This window comes from Lontra canadensis, unplaced genomic scaffold (assembly GCF_010015895.1).
Source record: "Lontra canadensis isolate GAN:19392208 unplaced genomic scaffold, GSC_riverotter_1.0 scaffold2, whole genome shotgun sequence".
NCBI lineage: Eukaryota > Metazoa > Chordata > Mammalia > Carnivora > Mustelidae > Lontra > Lontra canadensis.
Window position 1 is genome coordinate 61,343,709 of NW_022630996.1, and position 12,113 is coordinate 61,355,821.

The 12,113-nt window shown below is 39.4% G+C and overlaps 1 long non-coding RNA gene across 1 annotated transcript; it reads left to right on the plus strand.

Moving 5' to 3' along the window:
- The first annotated feature begins 3,440 nt into the window (after positions 1-3,440).
- Positions 3,441-11,789, plus strand: LOC116877913. Its single transcript, XR_004384738.1, has 4 exons — positions 3,441-3,471; positions 6,965-7,063; positions 11,307-11,483; positions 11,726-11,789. It is a non-coding gene; the product is annotated as an uncharacterized LOC116877913 (long non-coding RNA).
- Positions 11,790-12,113: the final 324 nt, after the last annotated feature.

A 12,113-nucleotide genomic window follows, 5' to 3' on the forward strand; every position in this document is an offset into this window, starting at 1 on the left:
ATCTCTTAACAGGAGATTGAAAGGTCAGATTTGTATTTTCTCTGTGTGATAGCAGATGGATTTGAGGGAGACAGAAAGAGAGACAGGTAGCACTTAAGGTGAGAGACCATGAAAGCCTCAAGTTGCAATATGGGAGGGGGGGGAATGAGAGGAAGCACCAAAATTTTTGAAAAGGAAAGCATGTCGGAAAAACATTCAGAAGGATTTGGTAGTTGAGTGAATATAGAGGCCAGAGGTAAAGTCGAGGAAAGAATTAAATTTTCTTCTTTGTATAACTGATATTGAAATCACAGGTGCTGATGGTGTTGAGAAGGGGGAAACATAAGTAGCTGGTTGACCTACTTTCCTAATGGAGACATGCAGTCACTCAGAAATTTTACAAGAGCAAATTGTATAGACAGACATACAATAAACAATGACAGTAAAATTACAGACAAAACCCTCCAACTAAATCACAAAAGGCCAGGAAAGCATAAGAACCTTTTTATGAAGCTGATGTGAGAGACATGAACAAAGATGGAACAATCAGGTTGCATTAATTGTATTTGTTATGTTGCAACTGCAATGATTTTACTCCAGCAATAATGAGGTCTGTTATAATGGGCATTCACCTTGTATCCCACCTATTCATTCATTAGAATGAGTACCCCCCCTTTGACAAAGTAAATACACAATAAGATCAAATAAATTTTGATGATTGCCAACAGATGGTGAGGGGCTCAACCTCAGACCATCTGATCTTTCGCTTTTCAGTTCTTTCCGGCTGTTCTTTCTACTTAATTACCTTCCCCTCACTTCCTAATCCCTTCCATGTAATTCTACACCAAGATTGGGTCTAGCACTCTCTATTAATTTTCCACAGCCTACACTCCTTTTTGATAAGATATTCTTTCTTTATAGCTGTGTTGCTAATGGATCTAAACAGTCTGGTTTTAGCAGAACCTTTCAATCCTACTTGAACCATGTCTTTGCTCAATTTATTAATTCAGTTTAATGCTGAGAATTTAAAACCGACTCTTACAGCTTAATCTCATTTCACATCTGACACAATGGATCAATGACCAGTAATTTTACACAATCAAAGAACTATTTTAACTGACCTGTCTTTTAAATCCTTCTCCTATGAGACATTTATTTTTTCCAATCACTAAAACAGACTTACCAGAGTGATATATGTGTTTCGGTGAGAAATTTCCTTTATTACATGAATGCATCTATGCATTTTTTATGAATGGAGCAGAGAGTGTATTGCTATAATAGGTATTTTAATGAAATTTTAGGCAAGTGCATAAAGGATAGGAATTCAGGAAAGCTCAGAAGGCATCGCCTAACGTAATTTACTATAGACTCTGCATATTTACATAATCCATATCTAGACAGAACCTTCTTTTTTCTTTTGACAAGTACATTTTAATGTCCAGTTCAATATTAGGAGGCTGCTTCTGTGTCCTATTCAATAGTCCCTAATAACACTGCTTTCCTGAGGTAGACTAATAGAATTCTGTTGATTGAGACTTCCTGCACTCCATGTATGTTCTCGTGTTTCTGTCGTGTTTAGCAGTAGTTTGTTTAACCAAGTGCTTGTTCTTTTGATACAGAGATTGTGCATCAAATGCTATATACTGCTAAGGATTTGTAATAGAATAAGGCTTGGTTTTAAAGATAGCATCTATGTTTTGTGAGTGCCAGTTAAAAACAGTCACTATTTTTTTCTGATAATGAAAGCAATAAATGTTCATTTAAAAATTTTTTTTAAATACAGAAAAATAGGAGGAGAAAACTCCGACAATACCCATCATCTCTTTAGAGATGATGGCTATTCAATTTTTGCATATAGTCTTTCTGGATCATGTATGCATATCTGTATAAAATGAAAATTCTAAAGCAGTCTTGGACTTGAAGATAGTGATTTTATACAGATAACCATTACACACATTTAACTTATGTGAATTTTACTCTGTGTGCATGTGAGAGGACAACAATTTAAATAGATTTTTTAAAATTTCCCCTTCATTTTGTTCACAAGTATATGCCCCAGAATAAGCACGAGATGGGTGATAGGAATTTACTGTTTCCTTAGTCTCTGTATCTCAATTCCTGTGTATCTTTTATGGTATGTGCATCTTGCTACAGTGACCATGACTCCAGTGGTTAAAAATACATATTTTTTCCTATAACAAGGTCTAAACTCAGACCAGCTGCTTTGATGCTCAATCACAGACACAATGACCTATTCTAATGCTAAAAAGAAAAACTATGATGCAGTTATGGTATTTGCTCTCCAACCTGGAGATTTTCAAGGGTAATGTTAACTATATAAGATTTTTTTTTTTCATCGTGATTTAAAAACCTATCTCCTGCCTGAGAGGCAACTTCACTGTAATCTACTTGTTTATTTTAGTATATAGTTATTAATTCCCCCCATATCACTAAGTATTCCTGGAGAACATTCTTCATAACCGCATTGCAATCCATCATTTGGATGTGCCATATCTACTCTAACCAATCCACTATTATTAGACATTTGGTTAATTTCCAATCTTTTGCTATAATAAGGCTATGACAACTGTTGTGCCTGAGATATGATACGAGAGTCGATCATTATTTTTGTGCAAGTACTTTTGCTGTTGTAGTGTCTTCCCTTTATGCCCTTCTATCACGTTCATGCTGATAGGATATAGGAGGCGGGAGAATGTGATTTCACCATAGCCAGCTGGGGATCGACTTCAGTGGAAGAGGAGGAAGTCAGACATATATTTATGAGTACAACCTTTTGGTGTTTCTTGGAGACTCCTTACCAGGACACCTTCTGTTCAGATGGTTGGATTGGCACTTAGGCATGCGAGCCAGTTCAAAGAGTGGATTTGCTGTGGCTTTTTTGAGAGCTCCAGGGTTCTGGTTCTTTCTGTCAACTTCATGATGCAAATAGCCATGGCATTTCTCAAAGTTTGAAGACTTCTGTGATTCATGGGCTTGTCTTTCACACCAGTATAGTGCTCTCTCTCCAAGCTTAGGTTGCTCTGGGCAGCTGCATGAGAGGACAGCTATGTGCTTAGATTTGGTCAAGGGAAAAAAATTAGAGTCTCACTCTTCATACAAACTCTGCTTGCTCAAAAGTCTTTAGAAAAATTAAGGGTTCATTTCCTAGGATACATTCCAGGGTGTGGAATAATAACTGCTCAAAAGTATAAAAATATTTTTAAGGCTTTTGGTACATACTGATAAATTGCTCCCCAGAAATTTTGTACTGATTTATACTCATGCCAGCTGTACATAAGACTGATATTTTCGCTAAAACACTATTATTTTTAAAAGAAGGATAGTCGTTGACCAGTTAAGATTGTACTTTTTGTTTCTTTATTAGACAAGTTGAACTTTTTTTTTGTATATTTAATGACATTTTGTCTTTTTTTTTTTTTTCCAGAAAAAAAAAAATGTGGTGTCCCCACCACCCAAGTTTTTTTGGTATAGGTACGTGTTTTTTTAATGTCTAAGAACTTTTTGTGTTTTACATTCTTATATGAAGACAAAGTACTCAAACCACATGAAATAAGGTACATATTTTTCAGGAGGAAGAAGTGACAGGAAAAGAGTGAGAGGATAGACAGGCTGCATACCTCCAAATAGAGATGTTGTTTATGGCCTTTCATGCCCTTGCCCTCTTGAAAAACCACCCCACCCATGGCTTCTGATGCCTAGGTGGCCAGGTGTTATACCACATGACATTAATGATCACAGTTGATGGGATGTCTGCTCAAAGGTCATCAGTTAGTAGGCTGCCAGGGGATTTATGAACTGCACCGAAATCTCTTCCTAAGGAATTAAGGTAGCAAGGGGGAAAAAAAAAAAGCTGCCAATTAATAGTAGACCTAAAAAGACAAACATGTGGAATATGAATGAACCAGATTAGTGGGAGAGCTGCAGAGAAAAGAGTCACAAATTCCTGCTCCTGAGATCTCTAGAGCCCCCTTAAATAAAGAGGCATTTTCTAGCTCTGGTTTCAGCAAAGCTGTTTACCTTTCCCACTCTATGTCCCTGCTGCATGAGCTTCCCTGAGTCATCTCTATTATTCACAATTAAGTGAACTTGAAGAAACAGAATGACTCCAAGGCAAAGTACTTATGCTACAGATTTAAAACTATCTCAGTTAGAATTCCATACATATCCCAGCAGTCATTTTTTAGTTAATTCTTTGATTTAACAATTTGTTCAACATAAAATCATTGAGCATACAGTCTATATCAGGTTTTAGGCTAGGTGATAAAGGAGATACGGAGACGAATCAAACAATGTGATCTCTGTGATCTTGAAGTATACAGTTCCATCATACTTTTCTACATAGTGTGGTCTTTCATTACCGCAGAGTGTCAGATCAATGGTGACCAACTAGTTGCTAGGCAACTTGAAAGATAGGAATACAGATCTGAGGCAGCTCCATTCTGATATGTATTTTTCTTCAAAATGTTTGTCAAGAGCTGTGGAGGGTCTGAAATTGTCTCTGCTTTAAAGCTGAGATGTTAGCCAGCTACAGTTTAACAAATGCTGGCAGAAGACATGCAACTTCTAGATCAGAGACAAAGGAGATGTTACTCACAGTAAGGCAAGCAACAGAAGCTTTATGTTTGCTTCCGGTTCCCTTGCCCCCAGGGCCTGTGGGGGCAGTGCAGAGCAACCCAGCTGGACCCGCCACAACAGAGGAACACAAAGCATAGGGAACCCGAATGTTTTACAGTGGACTGCAAGCAAACCTGCCAGACATTTGCCCTGTAGGGAGACATTATCTTTATTACATTGGACAGTAACCTATTCTCCACTCTGGAAGGAGACACTGTTTCCCTCTTTCAGGGCTGTTCGTTATCACTCTACGAACATCCTTGAGAAGTTAGTCCAGAACAAATGTTATCAGTACCTTTGTCTGCAAGATATTTTGTGGCACTGTCTCCCTACAATATTTTTTCTCTGGTTAATGTTTTCGGGCCATTTAAATTTCTGGTTCTTATTTATACTAACTCTAAGTATCTCTTTACTCTAAGATAGTCCTATAGTCCTCTGTTTTTGCTGTTCACTCTATATCTGTTTACTAGGTGTATGAGTTAAAGATTTTTGTTTTATGTAATAGAAATCAACTTTCCTCTAACTTAGGTGAAATAGATAGTGAAAGGATACTGGGTTATTTCATAATTCAAAGCACAACCCAAAACCTGCTATGGTTCTATGATCTCATCGGCAGAAGTTTATGGCCACCCCTAGAGTGCTGTCATTAGCATGCCTCAACTTCAGTGGCTCCCAGTCTCTGTCATTCTCCACTCCAAGTTTTACATTCTCAGGAAAAAGGAGTCTCATGGCCCAGGTGGCTAAGGATCTGCCTCTTCTATTTTTTCAGTTATGGAAGGGGAAAGGGCCATAAAATCATAGACCTAGTAAATCTTAGCTGTTCCCAAATTAGGAGAGATCATTTTGGGGGAGCTTTGGAAGCCTTCCCATTTGCTTTCTACTCTGTCTGGATTTGTTTTGATTGATATTCCATTGCTTGTAAGAGAAATATGGTTATTGTATGCAATTTCTTTTTTTTAAATCATAAATACAGTTTTGCTTTGCCTATTATTTTCTTGGCCATCTCCTGCCATTTCTCAAAAAAAAAAAAAATTTTTTTTTTGAGTCATTTTCTAACCTGATCTAAACCAGTTTAGTGATTCAGGAGTTTTAGATAAATATAGGTAGCTTCTAGTGGTTGGAGACCAATTGGACTATCTGTCTTTTCTTGTCAATCTTATTATTAAGTGGCAGGCTGCTAGTAGGGCAAGGCTTAGCTCAAATTTTGTTAATATTAAATATTAAGTAGTCATTTATCTTAACAACCATTATTTCAACAATAAAAATTTACTCTTCACATCTTTTATGCTAATTAATATATCCCCTGATGTAGCTTTCAGCAATGCCCATTTGAAATGGCACAGCAGCCGCCTCTAAAGCTTGGGTTTTCCTAAGTAGGGTATCTCCAAGTTCACTCATCAGCCCTGGAGTGTGGACTAATGTTACCTTATGCCCACACACACATACATACATGAGTTGTCCTGTGGAAGTATTTTTTAAAGTAAGTTACCAGACCACAATATAATAGGTCAGAATTTAGGCATTTAGTCATGCACTCATGCTAATTTCCATACTCCTTTGTAATTAACATTCCTCCTGACTGGATTAATTGGGTTTGCAATAAGTAATCACATTTATAATACTGCAACTGTTCCCAAATTAATTGCTCACGAGTTCAATGAGCCATTACATGTTCTCATTTAAAGCGGCTTAGAGCCCATGATTTTAGAGCTGTGGCCCTAAACATTTCGGGGAGAGGGTCACAGAATCATCCAAGAATATGTCAGTAATACAGTGACACAACTAAACCCAGTGGTTCCCAAACTTTGAAAATACATGGGAATCACCTCAGTGGTAGTCATTGAAAATGAAGATACCTTGACTCCCCCCAGAAATTCCGGTTAGGTAGATACTGTACGGGCTCTGGAAAACCTTTAAGTATTGCACACCATCTTCCTAGAAAAAGGCACATTTGCACCCACTTCCAACTTCACCAGTGATCTTAAGGGAGCGTTTCAGAACCCTGTGGCATTAGTCGAGTATAGTTTTCCTTACCGCGCTGGCTGCATATTACAATCACAAAGGGAGTTTTAAAACAATATTTCAGACCAATTAAATCATAATATGAGTGGTGTAGGGTGACTAAACTGTCTGCATGGTTTTCTCCCCCAACCCAGAATGGAGATTAGAGGTTTTCCCCAATGAATCAATCTATTTTACTGAATTAGACTCACTTGACAGATACCTAGCAAAAGTGATAATAAAAAGAAGCCCACTTACCCTGTAAATCTTACAAAATACACAGTTTAATTTGTGTATTGGTGAGAAGGCCCATCATTTTTGGCATTGATTTGTCTTTCTCTCTTCAAAGGTTCAAAGGATTTAGTGGACTTTGTACTCTGTTTGATAGATAGCCCTCCACGCTTGGGAGAAGAAAAGCAAGACTCTTTTTATAATTTATGGTGACAAGGTGAGTGTTTATTGTGACATTTTAGTTGAAGATAATCTAAGAATACATGTGGAGCTTCACATTAGCCAATGTGAATATACTATATTGTAATATTTAATGAGAAATAAATATTCATTATGAATAAACCCAGAGAAAGGGCTATATAGATAATTTTCTAGATGTTATCTGAGTAAAGTCTTTTTTTACTCTTTTGATTAGGAACATATCTTATGATGAGCAAAGTAGTTGATGGAAACTTTAATTTAGTGACATTGATAAGGCTTAAATTTTTTTAGACTTTTGTGTTATAAGGAAGAGGAGACCTATAATCAGGGATAGAGAAACCATGTTGGAAATGACTATAATCCAACTTCTTTGAAGGATCCACTTATAATAATACTCATATAGACATTCAAAGCACTGGCTATAATAGGTGATTTAATGATGTTTAAAGCCCTTGAGTAAATTCATATAGGCCAAGAAATTTCCCCGAGGACATGGATTTAATAATTACGATCATCGCTTGTGCTGATAACTCTTGAGTTAGAATTTCTGTTGCCAGAGACAAAGTTTTAGAAACTTGAATTGTGAAAATTAAGTGTCAGGAGTTTGGCTAATTCAACATGTATGTATGAGTTGTAGTCCATTTGTGTACAAGAACGGGCTTCCAAGCAAGCGAAGTGCCGTTGTCTATGCTCAGAAAGCTTTGTCTTCCAAATCGGAGGAACCTATTAGCATACGGCAGAGCCTAGTTGAATTAGAAAAAAAAATTTTTTTCAGAAGTTTTACTTTGTGTTTTTACTGTTGAGGTGGGATTTTTTTTTTCTTCATAAAAAATTGAGAAGATTTTCAGGCTTCTAATAAAAGCTCAGTACTTTTTTTTATTATGTTATGTTAGTCACAATATAGTACATCATTAGTTTTTGATGTAGTGTTCCATGATTCATTGTTTGCTTTTTTATTGGATTGTGGAGATGGATTCACCAGAACTGTGAGGGTTTGGAAGTTTGCTGGAATCCATTTGTCGTGGGAGAAATGGAAGTGTCACCGAACTGTAGATGTGCTCGTGGTTTGGCCACTGTCCTCAGAGAAGCGGGTGCTCCTGGAAGGGTGAGGGTGGTGCTCTAGGCTGCAGGGAAGATGCAACCTTGCGGGGACTGGGGCCGAGGCCACAGCGATGCTGCCTGCTCACTGCCCACCCACCCCCAAGCCGCTGTGCCTTCCCGTTTCCAATCCCAGCCATCCGGTGGGCAGTTCATCGTTATCCCATCTTACAGAGGAGGAGATGGTGGAGACAGGGCTCGTAGGCAGACAGCCCTGCCACCCAAGCCCCTGTTCTTTCTGTCACATCCTGTTGTGTCCATTCTGTGTAATCCCCAAGACTCCTTGCTTCACTCCTGGAGTTACTCACTGCATTCTGGGGCAACGTTTGTAGCACAGGACAGCTCTACTCACCCAGAAGGCCATTCTCCTGTTCTCCCCTTGAGATTACATTTGCCTACTTGTGACTTCCATTTTACCAGCTCCATGGGAGAGAGATTAAGGATAGATTTAAAAGGGTAAAAAAAGGCGGGAGCATTGAGGACAAGAAGGTAGGCTGCCACAGAAGCTGGAGGGAAGGCTGTGTGTCTGGGCAGACAGGAAATAAGCACAGGAGGCCATTCTATTTTCAACTCTGAAATCTGAGTTTTCCTTCTTGGATAGTGTGCCTGTGGCTACAGTCAAAGACTGGGGTGTTCTATTATCCAGTCAGCAGGGGGAGCAGTGAACTGAAAGTGACATCCCGTAGGGAGAGAAAGGCCATCTACTCAGCACGGTGGTGTATGAGTAGGTGTTCTTATTCTGCCTAGCATTAATAGAGTCCATGAAAAAAATTGTTTCTGCTTCCCCCCGCCCCCCATGCTGTTGATGGTTAATTAATTCATTGGGCACCAAGAGCAATGCTACACTAGATAAATTTCATTTTAGTGGCATTTTGTGTTTGTGAATTTCTTTAAACATGTAATGAATTGCAATTTTAAGGATGCCTTTCTAGAGTCCATGAAGATTGTTAATTCTGGCCAAAATTCTTATAGCTTGGGGAAATAATAGCTCTGTTTAGAAAGAGCCAGATGAAAAGGAGACATTTGGTTCTGGGGGGATTTGAAGGTCCCTGAAGAACATGTTCCAGTTATTGTCCTTACAGTCTTTTATCGTACCAGGAATTACAATTTCTTTGTGGTTAAACTTCTTTTAAAAAAAAATTAACATATGCATATTTTACCTAAAAAGAATAACTCATTAATCAGTCTCCATTATTGAATTTGTTTGTTCTTATTTGTTTGTGGACAAGTACACTTTGATATTGGAAAGTCCAACTCTGGGTCGTAAAGCATCTGCCAAGCCTTGTTAAAATGCGGGAGAGAGGGCCCATGGCAGGGAAGTGGAAGAATGAAAAACCTCAATTTTAGTTTTTTAAATTTTTTTTCAAAGATTATTTATTTGACAGAGAGACACAGAGAGAGAGAGAACACAAGCACGGGGAGTGGGAGAGGTAGAAGCAGGCTTCCTGCAGCCCAGTAGGGAGCCCAATGTGGGGCTCGACCCCAGGACTCTGGGATCATGACCTGAGCCGAAGGCAGATGCTTAACAATTGACCCACCCAGGTGCCCAAACCTCAATTTTAATGTGGGTCGGTGCTGGTTGGTTCTCCCAGGCCTTAGAACAGGAGAAGCAGCATTTTCTAGGTATGAGACCCAAAATGAGATATGAAAGTCATAGTTCAGGAAAGCCCAGGGTTTATTAAATAAGTAATCTGCCTTTGTGTGGTAGTTCATAACATGACTTTTGGTCATGAACCCTTTTGAGGTATCTGAAAAAAGTTGAGGATCCATCCCCAAGAAAAATGCACGTACACACAAAATTTAACACCCTATTTCATGACTTCACTGATGTTCTGCCTCCCCTGAATGCCATCATGAATCCTTGTTTAGGGCACTAGTCTCTCTAATAGAGGGTAGGAATGGGCATGCCGGTGGTGTGTAAAGTGATCTATTGGAATATGGAATTTCCTGTTTGTATTTATTTTCTCTCTTTTAAAGGCTTTTTTTCCCCCATGTAGGTTTTACACTGCACATTGTATATTAGCACTGTAGTACCTAGTATGTGCATAACATTTATATATAAATAGAGTAACAAAATTAATTATAAGGGCTCACATTTTTTACTGATGGGGAGGCATGACTCAAAATTGATCGATTACCAATTTGAAGAGTGGTGCTAACTGAATTTAAATTTTCGACTCTGCTCCCCGTACATTGGAGGGCCAAGGATAGGAGATTAACTCAAGAGGTGACTGGAAATTTTGGACCTAATGATGGTACGTAACATTTGCCCCCACTTCACGAAGCAATTCGCATCTGCCCCATTCGGTCCTCCCAGTGGTGCCGTGGGCTAGAGGTAGAGCAGACGCACTAATGGAAATCTCCGAGAGCAGGCATGTTCACCAAATTCTTACAGAACTTAAGAGACTTTCCCACGTGCCCTTGGCCAGTCAGTGGTAGTGGTGGTGCACATAACCTCGGATGCTGACCACAAATTATGTGCTTATTTGGCCCAACGGTGGGGATAAGTCAATCGTTATGGGCTGTCGATGGCCTCAAAGCTGCTGTTACCACCGCTCCCTGTGGACACCGAGTTGTTGAGTCCCTGGCTGATCCAGGCACGGGGACAGAAAGCACATTTTAGCTACTTGATCAGAGGGCCAGGAAGCCAAGCTAACAATTCAGCATTAGCTCTCTCCTGTTGGTACTGTAATACCAACATATTTCAAAACAGATAGAGGGCTCTGGAAGGGTTTAGATACATCTGTGTACAAAAAAGATTTACAATGGGTTATTAAATGGGAGTTTTGAGGCTGGTTTCTCAGGAAGTGCCAACCACTCTTTCTCCCAAATTTCCCTTGGTGCCACTGTCAAAGGCAAAGTACTCATCTAGATGGATTGTTGTTCTGACCCAAAATGACATTTCCAACTTTTCTTATATATAATCCAATTTCTGAACTTTTTCAGTGATATTAAGTGGAATAGCAGAAAACAGTATTTTGGCATTAAAGATAGTAAATATGTTCTGCATTGGTGAGGTGTCCTTGTTCTTTGCCAATGCATTAGCTGTATTGATTTTAGAATTTTAAATGACCCTTTTTACCAGACTTGATTAATGTCTCATCCTCCATCTTGGCTACCTGCTCCTTCCTTCTCTCATACGCAATCTTCTTCCCTCTCAGACTGGCACGAGTTAGAGGCGGCTGACCTTCATGGGACCAAGGGTCAGGAAATGTCGTGAGCAGGGTCCCTCGGGCCTGGTGATTAGCCTCTAAAGACAGGGGGCTGGTCGTGCAAGGGTTAAGCCTTCAGTGCTCGGCCCAGGCCCCGGAAACACTCACAGTGGACCTCCTGGCTTGGTAAGTACCAGATGGTTCTAATATGTGGCTTCCAAAGAAGAAGCCTCTGGCCAGATAGAGGCTTTGAAAGTAAAATGAGCTCTCTGGCAAAAGCTACCCAGCTAAACCCAAATGTCACTGTTGCTGCATGAAGCTAAGGTTCATTTTCTGTGATTCCTTCTCATTAATTGTGTCCTCTGCTATCCTCAGAGGACACTTTGTTTAATACTGTGTTCACACATTATTTTATTCTCTCTCTGCAGCCGTACTATGGAACCCCCTAAGGGTACTGCCGCCTGGAACGTATAGCTTTGTGCACCCCCCCCCCAACATGTGGCCGGGTCACAGTAAGTGATGACTCAGGGGCTGGGTTTTTCCTTCTCTTACAGAAGAGAAGTGGGTGGGAGGTGGACCACGCTTGCCCTGGAGATGGCCACTCCTCAGCCATGGTTGTTTTCACTTGTTTGCTGCTTATTTCTTTTCATTATATCTTAAGGGTTAATTTGTTGTAAATGATGGTGATATTAGAGCAAATTTGGAAAATTTAGGCATAAAAGTCGTTCCTATCATTCCTCCATGAATGCACCTACTCTTAGCATTTTGATCTGCATGTTTGATAGATCTCTAATGACAATGTACTTGAATGTGATA